We start from the raw sequence: 16,464 nt of genomic DNA, 5'->3' as shown, positions 1-16,464 counted from the left end.
GATTTGTGCTTGTTTCTCTGAAAATGCTTAGAAAATTTTATTTATTTTCTTTAACTTTGACAATTAAGATTTCCTACAGGGCTAAGTACCAAGATGAGGCCCTCTGCATATTTATTTCCATGGTAGTTTTTAAGCCATCTTTATCTCAAATGTTCCTTCATCCCAGAAAGATTCATTTTATTAATTCTTGATCATTGATTTTCATCTTGTTCTTGACTGCAGTCTGGACAACTGATCATATTTCATAAACATACTTATTTGATGCCTATGTTTTATTTTGTAAATCAATGCATACATGTATATATTTATATATTTATAAAACACTTAAGATTTATGTATATAGAAATTCATGTATATATATTATATTTACATAATGTGTATATAAAATGTGTCAGCAATTTTTTAAAATTATATTTAGATGTCTAATAATAATTGTTTCTTGTGCCCCAGAATAACCAAAATTCAAAGTCTCTGACATTAAAATTATATGCCAATAACATATTGAATAATACAATTAATATTATATCATAGCATTAAATTAACTTATATTAATCAATGGGTTAAATCATATTAGTATAATTTGCATTATACTAATATATAAATTTTATTAGTACATTAGTTTATACTTATTAAAAATTATGATAACACAATAACATAAATACTCATATAAAAATAACCAATTTCTCTTACAAGAAGTACTGAACATAACAGCACAATTTAAAAAAATTAATCTCACCTTTTGTGGGCAACATTCTTAATTACAGATGTAAGCATAATTGTTTTATTTTAGTGTTACCCATGCACATATTATTGGAGGAATATCTCATTCTGACATTTTTGTGTTGCTTAAATTTTCTCTCCAACTTCTTAGGGACCACAAAATGTTGACAGAGTAATAAAAGCACTGAGAGATGAGGTGAGCACTTAAGTTATAAAAAATCAGAGCCCACATAGAGTTATTAAGGGGCTTGTAATTTTCAGGAACAGTATCTTCAAAACAGCTAGGGATTCTGCAAAGTACTTTCTGTTCTGAGTGCTATATAAGAAGAACAAATAGACCTATTATTCTTAAATACCTATGTGAAAGATACCATTGCTAGAAACTAGAATACAGATGGACGATTTTTCAGGTCTCTAAATAAAAAGAAAAAGGAAGATTTCAATAAGTGATATACTGGTGTGATTTTATAATCATTCAATTCACCTACATCAAGTTTTAAGTGAATAGAAATTGCAGGTCCTCAGTTTTGTACATGACATATTTTCCACCCCTTGTGAAGTTATATATATATATATTTGGAGTTACCATTAATATTCTTTAATTTAAATTTATTTATTAATTTAAAATGTGTTTTCAAGTGATTATCATATTATTAAAAACAATGTATGACACACTTGTGCATTTTTGTTAATCAAAATGTTTTGTAAATACCAATCAATATAATTTAAAAATCTTATCCTATTAGAAGGATATTTATTTAGAAAACAAAGTAAAATTGCATGGATTACAGTGGTAAAAACATGATTTTAAAAATATTAAAAATAGTAATATATGAATGTAAGTATAAAACATCTCATTTTGCAAATACGTTTAGGTAAGCTGGAATGTTTACCTCTGAGAAGAGTCCTATAAATTCATCCAGAGGTTTCATATTTTCATTGATAAAAATGAATCAAAACAATGGAAACAATAATGATAGTAATATGCTGTTATAAATACAAAGAGCTTTTACACTCATTTTCACATTTGACCATCCTACATATTGTGAAGTGGACAGGGATTTTCACCTTTATTTTAAAGATGGGAAAATCAAAGAGGATGATGTTGAAAGAAGTTTGTATAATAGAAATTTCTGTGATAATGAAAGCGTTCTATACCTGTGCTGTACAGTTCAGTAGCCACTAAACTCATATTGCTATTGAGAACTTAAAATATGTTTAGTGTGACTGAGGAGTGAAATATTTAATTTAATTTAATTTAATTTAATTTTAATTTCAATAGTCACTCATGACAATGTTTAATAGCACAGGTATACAGTGTCGTTTATTTATATACTGATTCACTTATTTACCTTTGCAGTGAGTACACAGGTTTGGACTTGTGACTTCCATCATGCTGACCACATTGTACAGCCAGTGAAATACCTTGCTTAATTCACAACTTGGGAGGAAGCACAGATTAGAAGACACATTCAGATGTAGGTGTCTTTTACTTGCTAAGAAATTAGGTTGTAGAATATAAACTGTTGATCATTTACTAAATCTAGTGAAATAACTTATTTTGTCACCTGCAAATATTTATATCTAGTATCACACACATTTCAAATGAAAAGTAGCTTTGCCTACTTATCATTAGAGTTGGCTAGTCAAACAGGCATTGGAAAAACCAGAGAAGATAAGTAATTCAGCTAAGGATTTACAGAGAATTTACTGGCATTGAAGATTAATGGAACTGACTGATTATGTTATATGGTTGATCAATGTAGATTTCTGGCGATTAGCAAGGACCAAATTTTCTCTTGTGAGATTCCAGGTATAAAATTCATGCAGTTCAAATGTTGCTTCACACTCCCAGTGTTCATTCAGAAAATGGAAGTGGATATCTCTACTAATGATTGAGAAAGCTGCTTCATTGCTTTCCATTCCTTCCCATTCCATTGCTTCAAAACCCTCAACACATGTGTTATATGTGTAGGAAACTTTAGGAACATGCTGAGTTCCAACCTTTAGGGTATTATTTCTGCCAGTCTTCTTGGAGATTATTGTCTTCTTTGAACTTTCTTCTAATTCTTTTACATATTTTTTTTTTTCTGTCTCACTCAATGTCATTTGTCATAGTCATTACCTATTTTGGTGTAACAAAACATCCCAAAATTTAGTGGCATGAAAAACCATAATCTCAGAATTTAAGTGGGTCAGGAATCTGGGCTTGGCCTGATTGGGTCTTCTGGATCTCAGAATCTCTCGTAAGAGTTCAGAGTGTTGGCCAAGGCATGAGTCATATCAAGGCTCTACTGAGAAAAGATCCCCTTCCAAGGTTACTCATGTGGGCATTGGCAGGATGTGATTCTTTGTGGGCTTTGGGTTGAGGGTCTTCATTCTTTGCTGGCTTCCTTCAGATTTTGCCTGTGGTCCTCTTCATGGAGCAACTGAGAACATAGCGACATAATTCATCAGGGTGAGCAAGTGTGAAGAGGCAGAGAGAGACGGGGGGGAGAGAGAGAGAGGCCTTGAGAGAGAATGAGAACAAGTGGGGAGTTACAGTATGACTTAATCTTAAAAATTCCATAATATCACTTTTGCTATATTCCATTAATTATAAGCCTCTAGGTCCAGCCTACACTCAAGAAGAGGAGATGATATGAAAGAATGAACATCAAGATGGAGGGCATAATTAAAGTCATTTCAGAAACTGCCTGTCATAACCTCTATTTTTAGGTATCTACCAATCTCCCATATATTTGCTCGCATTCTGGTGCTGCAAATTTCCTTTAAAACATCTAGATATAAATGTCTGTTTTTCATAATGATATTAAAATACTGTTAAAAAAACTGAAAACAGATGTACTTTAAGGGATAATATATGAATTGTCATTTTAAAATTAAAATTTTAATTGTAGTAAAGAAAACACATAACATAAAATTTACCAATTATCCATTTTAAGTATATAGTTCAGTAAAGTTAAGTACATTTGTATTGTTGTGCAACCAACTTCTAGAACTCTATTCATCTTGCAAAACTAACTTTATACCCAGTAATCAACAGCTCCTATTCTCCACTTCCTAACAAACCCTGGCAACCACAGTTCTCCGTTCTGTCTTATGAATTTTAGTACTCTAGCTAATTCACATAAGTGGTATAGTACAGTATTTATCTTTTTGTGACTGGCTTATTTCACTTAGCAAAATGTTCTCAAGATTCATCCTTGTAGAATGTGTCAGAATTTCCTTCCTTTTTAAGGCTGAGTATTGTTCCAAAGTATAGACCACATTTTTTAATCATTTCATTCATTGATAGACACTTGGATTGATTCCAACTTTTGGCTATTATGAATAACGCTGCTTTAAACATGGGTGTACAAATATATCATTAAGACCCTTCCTAAAAATATTTTGTATTTATAGTCAGAAGTGGTAATTCAATTTTTAATTTTTTTGAAGAACTACCATACTGTTTTCCATAACAGTGAAATTATTTTACTTTCCAATGAACAGTGCATAGGGGTTCCAATTTCTGCATATCCTCACCAACACATTATTTTCTGTGTTTATTTTTGTTTTGGATAGAAGCCACCATAATGGATGTGAGGTGGTGTCTCATTGTGGTTTTGATTTATATTTCCCTAATGCTTAGTTATATTGAGCATCTTTTCATGTGCTTATTGTCCATTTGAATTTTTCTTTGAAGAAATGTCTATTCAAGTAATTTTCCCATTTTTAATCAGGTTGTTTGCTTTTTTGTTGTTGACATGTAGTTCTCTGTATATTCTACATTTTAACCCTTTATCAGATATATGATTTGCAAATGTGCTCTTCCATTCCATAGGTTGCCTTTTCACTCTGTTGATTGTGTCCTTTGACACAGAGAATTATTTAATTTTCATGTAGCCCAGTTTACCTATATTTGCCTTTGTTGCTTGTTGTGTCATAGCTAAAAACTCATTGTCACTTAATATTGTTAATAAGTCAGTACTCTCCAAAGCAGTCTAAGTTTCAATGCACTCTCTATCAAAATTCATGTGTTTTTTGCAGAAACAGAATAATTCATCCTAAAATTTATATGGACTCTTAAGCGACCTGGACTAGCCAAAATAATTTTGAGAAAGAACAAATTTGAAAACCACACACTTCAAATTTCCAAATTTATAAAGTTACAGTAATCAAAACAGTGTGGTACTGATGTAAAGGTATACATATAGGAAAATTGCCTTAAAATAATAGTTATCTTGGCATCCCTTAGCCCAGTCAAGCTGACACATAAAATTAACATACATACAAATATATATAAATATATAATATATATTTATATCACTAGTTCTTCCATCTGTGTCTTTTAGTCATGCATATTGAAAAAAGAAATGGCATCCTCCACAACTTATACCTTACGCCTCACCTCTGTGGTAACAGTCCATGTGCATTGGAAAAGAACATGTATTCTGCTGTTTGGTGGATTTTTCCTTAAATCAGGGGTCCCCAAACCCTGGCCCGTGGACCAGTACTGATCTGGGGCTTGTCCCTGTTAGGTACTGGACCTCACAGCAGGAGGTGAGCAGTGGGTGAGCGAGTGAAGCTTTATTTGCTGCTCCCCATCACTCCCCAGTGTTCATATTACCACTTGAACCATCCCAAACCCCCACCCCACCACCCTGTCTGTGGAAAAATTGTCTTCCATGAAACCTATCCCTGATGCCAAAAAGATTGGGGACCCCTGCCTTAAATGACAATTAGATGAAATAGGTTGACTTAATAGACTGAAGAACAAATAGTATTCTCTAGGTCTTTTCTGTTTGTACTATCTACCTACTTATTCTAACATTACTGAGAGAGAAGCATTAAAATCTTCAACCAAATTTCTTAATTTTTTAATCTGCTTTCAGTTCTATTAGCTTTTGCTCTATGAATTCTGAAGTCCTGTTATTAGGTGCAAAAATGTTTACAGTTATTCTATCTTCAGGATGTATTGAACTCTTTATCATTCTGGAATGACCTCCATTATCCCTGATGATTTTCCTAAATCTTTAATATAGTTAATAAAGCTCTTTTTCAGATTAATGTTTGTGAGGTATATTTTTCCCCATCCTCTTACTTTCAATCCACTGATAACTTTATATTTAAAGTGACTTTTCTGTTGACAACATATAGTTGGGTCTAGTTTTTATATCCAATCTGATAATCTCTTTCTTAATTGCTGTGTTTAGATCATTTGCATTTTATACTATTTATATGGTTGGTTTAAAATCTAGCAGATTGCTAGTAGTTTTCTATTTGTCCCATCTCTTCTTTGTTCTAGTTTTCCTCTTTTACTGCCTGCTTTTAGAATAATTGGGTGTATTTTTTATTGTTCCATTTTAACTACAGTACTGTCTTCTTATTTATTTTCTTATCACAATCTACATCTGGATAAGGCTATACAATTTCATGCAGTATACACAAGTATACACAGCAGTATACTTACAATTCCTCCCTCTCCTGTTTTGCATTATTATTGACATATATTTTATTTTTACATATGCAATACATCTACAATGCATTGCTACTATTTTTGCTTGGACAGTCAATTATATTTAGAGTGATTAAAAATAGGAATAAAAATATTTTCTCTATCTTTATTTAGACCATTGAGACCATTTCTGAAACTCTTTCTTATTTCACATTTATTTCTGCTATATTCCTTCTCTCTGAAGAATTTTCTTTAATATTTGTATAGGGCAAGTATGCTGGTAATGAATTTTCTTAGAACTTGTTCCTCTGAAAAAAAATACTTATTTTAATTTAAAAAAAACTTATTCTTGCTGTATGTAATATCCTGGTTTGACTTTTTGCTTTTGTCTGTTTCAGTACTTTAATGATGTCAGGATTTTTGTATTGTAGTTGCATAGTTTCTGACAGGAAATCTGCTCTAATTCTTGCCTTTGATCCTCTATCAGCATATTATATTTCTTTTTTAATGGCTGCCTACAAAATTGACTCTGTATCTTTGATTTTAAGCAATTTAAATATAATGTGTCTAATAGTGTTTTATTTTTGTTTTGATTTTAATATTCATTCTGCTTGGATTTCTGCATATGATTTTCCCTCTCCCAGCAACAGATTGCTATTACTTGTTACTTGGTTCTTGCTAGCATGGTTTTGAGATGAGGGAACATGGGGAAGAGGGGCAGATCTCCGTTTTCATGATGGACTTTCAGTGTTAGGCAAGCACTGTATGCCTGTGTCTTTGCAGTGGTAATTTTCTTTGTAGTATCTCCGATGTGTAGCAGACAGACTATGTCTTCTTTCTTTGGTACTCTTGAGAGAGAATGTCCTGCTCTCCTCCAAAGTTAAGAGACTTCCAAATGTGTTGCTTTAGTTTTTGCACCCAAAACTTTCTCCACCCATAGTGTTAGGGTTTTTATTATTATTTTTCTTTTGCTCTTCACTCAGTCACAGTGATTCTCACCTGTGTCCTGGGGCAACAGTGTTTGCTGCTCCTTCCAGGCAGCCTAGAGCTTTTGAATAGTAGACAAGAAGGGTCTGGATGGAGCTCTGTGCCTTTCCTCTCGTAGTGACAGTCTCTTCCTCCAGATTTACCCCACCAAATGAGGCTCTCTGCAGTCTCCCATTCTGTTCCCAATCTAATAAATGAGAACTTGATGGAGGTTCATGAAGAAGAGCCCCAGAGCAGGTGTAAAATCCCCTGTGTCTGTAGCTCCCAGTGATTCTGTACTCTCATTGTGATCCACTCTCAAGCTTCAGAAGTTCATTAAAATTTTATAGTGAAGTCTTCTTACTTGCCAGTAGGACATTTTCTGTCTCTTTACCTCATGCTCTGCAGTAAGTTAACAGTGCTTGCAAAAAGTTCTTAAATTTTAAGCTATGTTGTAGCCATGTGAGTTCAGCAATATGGGTTTAAGAAATTTATAATTTTTGTAGCCTGTCTGATCTTTCTTGTTGGGAGTTAGGCTTTTAACAGATTTTTGTATCATTGGGAAAAAGAGAACTCCTGCATCAGTACTAAACATACAACAATAATGACAGTAAAAACTTCGTAATTATATCTAATACACAACTACAGTTGAGAACCCCAGAAACTTGAGCACCATGCATAACTTCTAATGCCATGGCTTTCAACCCTGCGTCCTGATAAGAATCAATAGGGACATTTTTAATAAATATTGATGCCCAAGTCCCAAGCTTCAGAGATTCTTAATTAATTAGTATGAGCAGAGCCCCAGACATGGGTATTTATTAAAATCTACCTAGGTGATTCTAATGTGTAGCCAAAGTTAAGATCACTGCTCTGATCATTCTAATTGGTCCTATAAGTGTGTGATATAACAAATCTTTGCATATGATCCATAATATTCTTAAATCTATTATACTCACACATTTATTTGAAGGTATTCATTTTTTAATCTTACCTCTTTCAGTGAAACCAACCAAGGTCATTTTTTTTACATTTGTAGATGCATATTCTACCCAAGGCCACATCCAAGCTGTAGTCACAGATTATTTGAAATCATTACAGTGATTTGTTTTTGTGAGCTAAGGAGAGAGGTGTCTTTTCCAAGGGGTTAAATCAATCAATTGGGATCTTCTGTTATCATGGTTGGGTAGGCTATTAGCTGAGGTTCTTTTGAGTCTGCACAGAATATTAGAAAATATGGAGGGGGTATAGAAACAACAAGAACATATATGTATTTTGTATGATCTGTTTTTCATGATCCCGTTCAATAGATGTGACTGTTATATTGTCAGATATATCATGTACTGTATTACTGGCACATACATGCTACTCAGAAGACATGCTACTTAGACAAATAAGTCAGATAGTTAGAAGAAAATTTTCATGAACAGAAGCTATCCTCTGAGCTTTCGATTTACAGAAAAAGTTTTAAATAAATGTTCTTAATTGTTAAGGCATCAAATTATATATGAATTTATTAGTGAGCAAAAACATTGAAATTTTGTCAACAGAATTTGAGATATAGAGAAGTTGAAATATAAAATTTGTGATATAGAAAAATAAAAGACCCAAATATTACATGATAAATATGAAAAAAACATCAAAAAATAAATAAGTATAGGTATAAACATGATTCAAAGATATTCCAGAATTTATAATATTAAAGAAAAAAAATTAAGAAATGTCAACTCTGAATTTTATAGAGATAATTTTAATATTTTAACATTTCTAACAGTTTTAACTGAACTGGGGGTGAGGAGTCTCTCAGAAGCCCAGATATAAGTTGTTTCATAAAGCAGCTGTAAAACCAGTCTCCCAGTTAGGAATTTGCCAAGGAAGATTAAAGAATTATTAGAAAGGAGAGCAAATTGATAGGTTTTATTTTAAACCTTTTTAGCAAGGTCCAAGCCTCCAAATACTTCATAAACACTACTTCATTTCTACAAAAATACTAAAATTTTTAAGATATTAATTTGTCATAAGATTTGTGACACCCCAAAAGGTAGATTTCCTAGCCATGGTTCATCCTAGAAAACTAAAAATTCTCAAGTAATGCAATCTCTTTATGTATCACCTATCTATCAATCTATATTGTGTATGTTTAATTTTATTTTGAAGATTTTTTTTCTTATTATAGCTTTGTCATACTTTTTAAAGACAAATAATTGAGTTCATCAATTCATCTGGCAGTTAACCTCAGAACTTAAACATTTTGACTCAACTGCAAACATACTATGAGAAAAAATATAATTCTACAATATAAACGTGGGCTTCCCTGGTGGTGCAGTGGTTGAGAGTCTGCCTGCCAATGCAGGGGACACGGGTTCATGCCCCTGTCCAGGAAGCCCAACCAAAAAAAAAAAAAAAAAAAAAAAAAAAATATATATATATATATATATATATATATATATATATAAACGTATTCTACACCTTGAAGAACCATTTATCTTAGGCACGTTTTAATTTTTTTCTATTAAATGTTCGACTTACCAGTGGGAAAGACCTTATCATGTAATTAGTGATTGTTCGGGACCATATATTCATGTTGCTTTTACAAAGCTTTAAGATTATTTCATATCTCTGCCATTGTCAAAATAATAGGGAGAGTTCAGAGATTTCCTCTCTATGTTCAATCTGTATCTATAGAGTAAAAGGTTAGATAAAACCAAATGTATACGATCCTATTGCAGCTATACAATTTGGCCTAGGTGCCTGGGAAAGGAGATTTAGACTTAGTTTTTGTTCTAAAGATGCAAGAGGAAACCATGAGGCTCATAAGAAACCAGTTCTGCCAAACATGGCAATATTTGGAATCAGTCTTTGAAGAGTCTCTCAGAAGTTGCTCTGTGGAGAATTCCCAGGTGGTCCAGTGGTTAGGACTCAGCGCTTCCACTGCAGGGGCCTGGGTTCGATCCCTGGTTGGGGAACTAAGATCTTGTAAGTCACAGGGTGCAGCCAAAACAACAACAAAAGAGTTGCTCTGTGGAGAACATGTCTTTCATGAATGACATGAAAAGGTGTGTATTAAGTAGAATTCAAGGACTCAAATTCTGTTCCTAGGCAGAAATGTTAATGTTGTATAAGTAACAAATTCTTCTACTTTAATATTAACTGTTAAAGAAATATAAGAGTATAATAGCTACCATCACACTCACAAGCAGAGTAGATTTGGCGGGTCTGGCCACTTGAGTGTTTTTCCCCATTCATCTTTCACCACTCAACATATGCCCTGCTGGAACTTGCATTTTAGATAAAGTAAGTTGATTTGGAAGATAATGAGACTCTTCTATGCTTAATATACATGTAACATATTGCCTTGCTAGAATTTCTTTGAAAACTCTGAACAAAGGAATAATCTGAAGAAAAACAAAAGTTATATGAAAAGTAAATTTTGAATTAAGTATTTAAAATGCCAGGTACTAAACATAAAAAAGAGATCAGAAAATAGGCTTCCATTCTTGGCAGGGCTGAATTACTAGTGTTATAACTTACTCACTTGTGTTATAAAAAGTCAGAATACCTAACTTTAGAATCATTTGTGTGCATAATGCTCTATACTTTCACATAGATTTATTTCAATGCTCATTGATTTATTTCAGTGCTTATTTAATTGAATGCATTTCTTTCAAAAATTATTTACTGAATGAATGAATGACAAATGTATTCCTTCCTCTATTCATGAGTTGACCTACTTTATAAATGGCCAGATAATAAATATTTTAAGATTTGTGGACCGTATAAATTCTCTTTGCACATTATTCTTTGCATATGATCCATAATATTCTTAAATCTGTTATAATCACACATTTATTTGTGATTATCACACAGAGCAACTTCTGAGACTCTTCAAAGATTGATTACAAATATTGCCATGTTTGGCAGAACTGGCTTCTTATGAGCCTCATGGTTTCCTCTTGCATCTTTAGAACAAAGTCTAAGTCTCCTTCCCCAGGCACCTATGTCAAATTGTACAGCCACAATAGGATCTTATATATTTGGTTTTATCTAACTGTTTACTCTATGGATATGGATTAGAAATTGAATTTAATTTTAGAAATTAAAATACAGAAATGTAAAAAAATTATTAGCTTGAGGGCTATGCCAAAGAGGCCATAGGTGAGATTTTGCTCACAGACCTTAGATTGCAGATCACTTCTCCATACATTAAACGGATGTTAATTTGATTTCTAAGATTCCTCCTAGTTTTCTGAGTTCCCTTTCAGTGGCATATCAGAGCTTGCCCTTACCAGCTCAATAGATGAAATTGGCAAACATGGCAATAAGACCTCTGCTTGCATATGTATGTGTGTGTGCATGCATGTGTTTGTGTATGTATGTGTGTGTTTGATGAGCCTGTTTATCAGCATGCTGCTTTTTAAATTAAAAAATAAAAGTAGAATAACTGATTCACTTTGTTATAAAACAGAAACTAACACACCATTGTGAAGCAATTATACCCCAATAAAGATGTTAAGAAATAATAATAAATAAATAAATAAATAAATAATAAATAAATAAAAGAAGATATTGTATTTAGAGTTGACAGATTAAATTCAGGCATGCCAGTTAAAGTTGAAGTTCAGCTTAATTTTCTTTTTTTAAGTATAAACATATCCCATGTAATATTTGGGACATACTTATATAGACATTTAGTTTTATTTATCTGAAATTCAAACTTAACAGGGAACCTTGTGTTTTTATTTGCTAAATCTGGCAACTCTACCTGCATTAATTGGAAATTTTGTGACAAACACTGGAAAACTACTAAGTATGTTAGTCATATACAAAAATGACCATTACATAATAGGAAATATTTTGTGTATTTTTCATAATAGTTTTGGGATCTTTTTCCTTATTCTTTTTTTTTTTTCTTTTTTTTTGCGGTGCGCGGGCCTCTCACTGTTGCGGCCCCCACCCCGCGGAGGACAGGCTCCGGACACGCAGGCTCAGCGGCCATGGCCCACGGGCCCAGCCGCTCCGCAGCATGCGGGATCCTCTCGGACCGGGGCACGAACCCACGTCCCCTGCATCGGCAGGCAGACTCTCAACCACCACGCGCCACCAGGGAAGCCCTCCTTATTCTTAAAGTAACAGCTGTTTCTTTTAAAAATACATATAAAAGTTAAGCCTACCATTGTATGGCTACATCATTCATGCTGTTTATTTAGTCTGTATTTTCCTTACTATTATAATAATAATTGAAAACTTATTATGTGCAGGCACTAGGTTATATGTTTTATGAACATTTTTTCATTTAATATGCATAAAATTCCCTGTTATATAGATGAAGAAACTAAATATCAGAGAATTAAAAACAAAATATCAATAAAAAATTAAGGAAAAAAATTCAAAGATCATTTACTATAATTAGTAAGTAATGGAATTGCTATTTCTTCTCACTCTTTTTATATTTAAATTACATAAGACCCAGTTCAATGGCCAGCTATGAAACGAAGCTTTCTACTACTGTTCTTTGTCTTTCTAGGAATAATTTCTCTTTGGAACATTCCTAGATTGCAATCTTTATATCTTTTTCTCTCTGATGATGCTTATAGATTTTCTATAGTTTTTAAGGAAACAATGGATCTTATTTATACATGTATTCCCAGTACTATTTAGCACAGTGTTTTACGTTTATATGGGTTTAAAAGTATACTTGGTGAATAATTTATCAGCATTGAATAATTAAGAGCATAAATTAATATTTATGTGATTGCTTAGTGTACAAGTTGAATGAATGCAAAGAGTGTGACTCTTTTATATTAAAATTCTTTATTTTGAAACTAAACTTACAGCACAATACTAAAAACTCTAAAGGAAGTCACTTTTATGAGCAGGCAAACAGACCTAAGCACTGAAAAACTAGAAATAGTGAAATACTCCTGCTCTCTTGTAGTGTATATTTTTCTGGGGAAAAGAGACAGACAGAATATTTCCCGTGGTAGTAAACTAAGTGAAGAAATATAAAGCAAGTTGAGTGGATAAAAAGTTATTGTGAGGGATGGGCTTCCCTGGTGGCGCAGTGCTTGGGGGTCCGCCTGCCGATGCAGGAGACGCGGGTTCGTGCCCCGTTTCGGGAGGATCCCACATGCCGCGGAGCGGCTGGGCCCGTGAGCCATGGCCGCTGAGCCTGCGCGTCCGGAGCCTGTGCTCCGCAAATGGGAGAGGCCACAACAGTGAGAGGCCCGCATAGCGCAAGAAAAAAAAAAAAAAAAAAAAGTTATTGTGAGGGATGTGATATTTTATAGGAGAATTTTTTAAAAAGGCAACACTGATAAGGTGATATGTGAGCAGAGACTTGAAGACAATAAGAAAGCAGCCATTCAGCTATTTAAGACAATAGCATTCTAGGCAGCAGGAACATCTATTGCAAAAACCTTGAGCAGATGTGTACTTGAGATACTCAAGGAAGGTTCATGAGACCAATGACACATATGCAGCAAAGTGACATACATACTGTACTCAAAACTCTCATTCTGACACTGCTCTCTGGAGAATATTCACTAGAAGCACCAGAGAAAAAGCACAGAGAATTGCTAGGAAGCTATTGTTAAGTTCAGGTATGAGATGATGGTGCCTTGGACTGTGGATACAGAGCAGATGTGGGAAGCAAAAGTTGAGTTCTGGATATATTTCAGAATAACTGTCCACATAATTTGCTGATGGCTTAGCTGTGGAGTACTAGAGAAGGAGGGATACCAGAGGGATATAATTGAGTGAGTCTTACTATCTGGAAAAATGTGGTTACCATTCAATGATAATGGGAAGACTGAGGAAGAAGCAAGTTTAGGGGGTGGCAAATTTTGACTCATTAAACTTGAAGTACTAATTAGTAGTCTAGGTAAAGATCTCCTTAAAGACCAAAGAAATTTATAACTCACTTGCTTATGACTTTCTTACAAAGTTGAGAGGTAAGTTGGATAAAGCAATTTGTGGCTTAGAGAAGAGTTTGAAACTAGAAAATAAAGTTGTCACTCATTGATTATAGGTGATGTTCAAAGTCAAGGAAAAGTATGAGGTCATCTGAGCAATGAGTATAGAGAAATATAGAGAAGGACCAAACACTAGGACACTCTAATTTTACAATTTATGAATTCAAATATAATCCAACAAAGGAGAATAAGGTGGAGTCACTAGTAAAACAGGGGAAGAACCAAGTATATGGTATTCCAGAAACTAGTTAAGAAAGTGTTTCAAATGGTCATGATCGATGCTGTCAAATTCTGCTGCTAGGGTGAATAGTGTAAAGATAGAAATGTGATTTCTTGATTGGAAACATGGAGGTGGGCCAGCTGTTTTGCTGGATAATTGGGGATTTTCATTAGAAACTGGGGGAGTTAAGTGGTCAAAGAGCACATTCATTCATCCCCCTGTTCACTGGGAGAAAACTCATGGACATAGGAGAAGTAGCAGTTATATGGATCCTTTGATGCACATTCATTCTAGGGTAACCCCCAGGTATCCAGCAAGAATGAACATGAGATTACAAGTGAGGAAGTCTGGCTTTGGGAATCCTAAGCTGTTTTAAGTAATCACTACCTCTTCTCCTGGTATGAAAGAGGTCAGGACACAACAGAATGCATTTTGGCAGAGCCTTTGCTGCAGCCCAAACTTACTAACTCAGGTTGAATAGCTGCGAGCAGTACCAGCTCTTTTCCTGGTGTGATCAGTGGGCTAGTGTCCAAGCTTTGAGTTTGTAGCTGTGTAAGGCAAAACGCTGGCAGCAAGATTTCCCACATAAGAATGTTTGGTTGGAAACTCATCAGGCCTTCCTCTGGCATGAACAGGTGAGCTGAGTCTCAGCCTTATTCACTGAACTCTATCCAGTTTCAGTAGAGCTGTCCAGAAAGTCTATCTTTTTTTCTGAGTGACCAGTCTGCAGAAGATCAATCTAGGATAAGATGGGTTCAAGTGTAATGGGTTCAAGAGAGAAGGAGAATACAGGAAGTAGAGTTAAAGAGTACAGATAGAAATTAAAAATGTGAATATTAAATTATTATGTGAAAAAAAACAACTTTGGTGGAAAGATCATGGATTTGGACAGCATCCACTATTATTAAAATCTTAGAACTGTTACAGATCATGAGCAAAAATTGAACTCTTTGATTCTCAGTTTCCTCAGATTTCTCTGCCCAGGCTTACATTGAACTATAAGACTATATAATTGTGTGCTATTTCAAAACCAAGGTAATATTAGACTTAATAATAATATCTCTGTGACCCCAATATTTTATTTTGCCTCATAAGCTCTACATAATACTGATAAATTAATTAATATTTAAATAGTAATAATAAAAAGAAATGAAATAGTCCTATGATAGCTCAATTTGAAAGAAGCAATACTAATGTAAGCATATGCATAAGATAAAAACTGGAAAGTACAGTCGTATTGTAAAGCCTAGAAAATATGCTCCTTTTAACATTTCTTATTGTAAAATAATAATTTTAATTTAAAATACAACAACTATGGTTAACTAGTTCATTAATTTAACTGTAAAAATTAGTTGCCAGACCACACTATGTGATCTTTATTTAAACATTGTAAGGTAAAACAGGAGAGAAATATAGATTAGAAAAGCACAAACATATGTAAACCCTACTATGTCCCAGGCCCTGTTAGTTTAATTAATTTAATCAAATAACTATTCTAGGCATGTTTATAATTAAATTGACTTAGCTTTGTCATTGTACAAGACTGTCTTTGTGATGTTGAAAAGAAACAACTCCTTGATTAATTGCTAATATAAAAATCATAATGGCTTCCACCTATTTATTTTTTGTCTCATTGTTTCCTCATGGTTTCCCTCCTGCTCAATGACTCCTCAGCCTCTTAGAGTCATTTTTGTAGAGATTACATTGAACCATTTTTTAAATTATGTTTTTAAACTTTCAAAATATGCTCCTTAGTGCTAAATTTATTGCACTCTGCAAACCCATTGGCAGTAATATTAAAATAAAATAAACATTGAATGTGAGCTATGGCAATTTGGAAATTCATAAAAGTACAATTTCCTCTCCTTTTGTTTCTCAGAGGCTACACATTAAATTCTTAAAGCAGATTGCTGCTAACACTCATAAAACTGGGTTGAGGGGCAGAAAAAGTGATGTAGGCATTACTCTAGTAAGGCAGATATTAGGAACAACTAGCACTGAGAACTAGAAGACCAGGTTGCAGTGCTATTGACCCAATTTCAGCTTGTCCCTAGATATGGCTGGTAAAATGGAAAACACATTCATTAACTTTCCATCCAGTAGAGTATAAGGCAGAACATTGAAAATATAACGTGGAGCAAAGGGAA

This window comes from Lipotes vexillifer, unplaced genomic scaffold (genome assembly GCF_000442215.2).
Source record: "Lipotes vexillifer unplaced genomic scaffold, Lipotes_vexillifer_v1.1 scaffold281, whole genome shotgun sequence".
Classification (NCBI taxonomy): Eukaryota; Metazoa; Chordata; class Mammalia; order Artiodactyla; family Lipotidae; genus Lipotes; species Lipotes vexillifer.
This window is presented reverse-complemented; position numbering follows the sequence as displayed.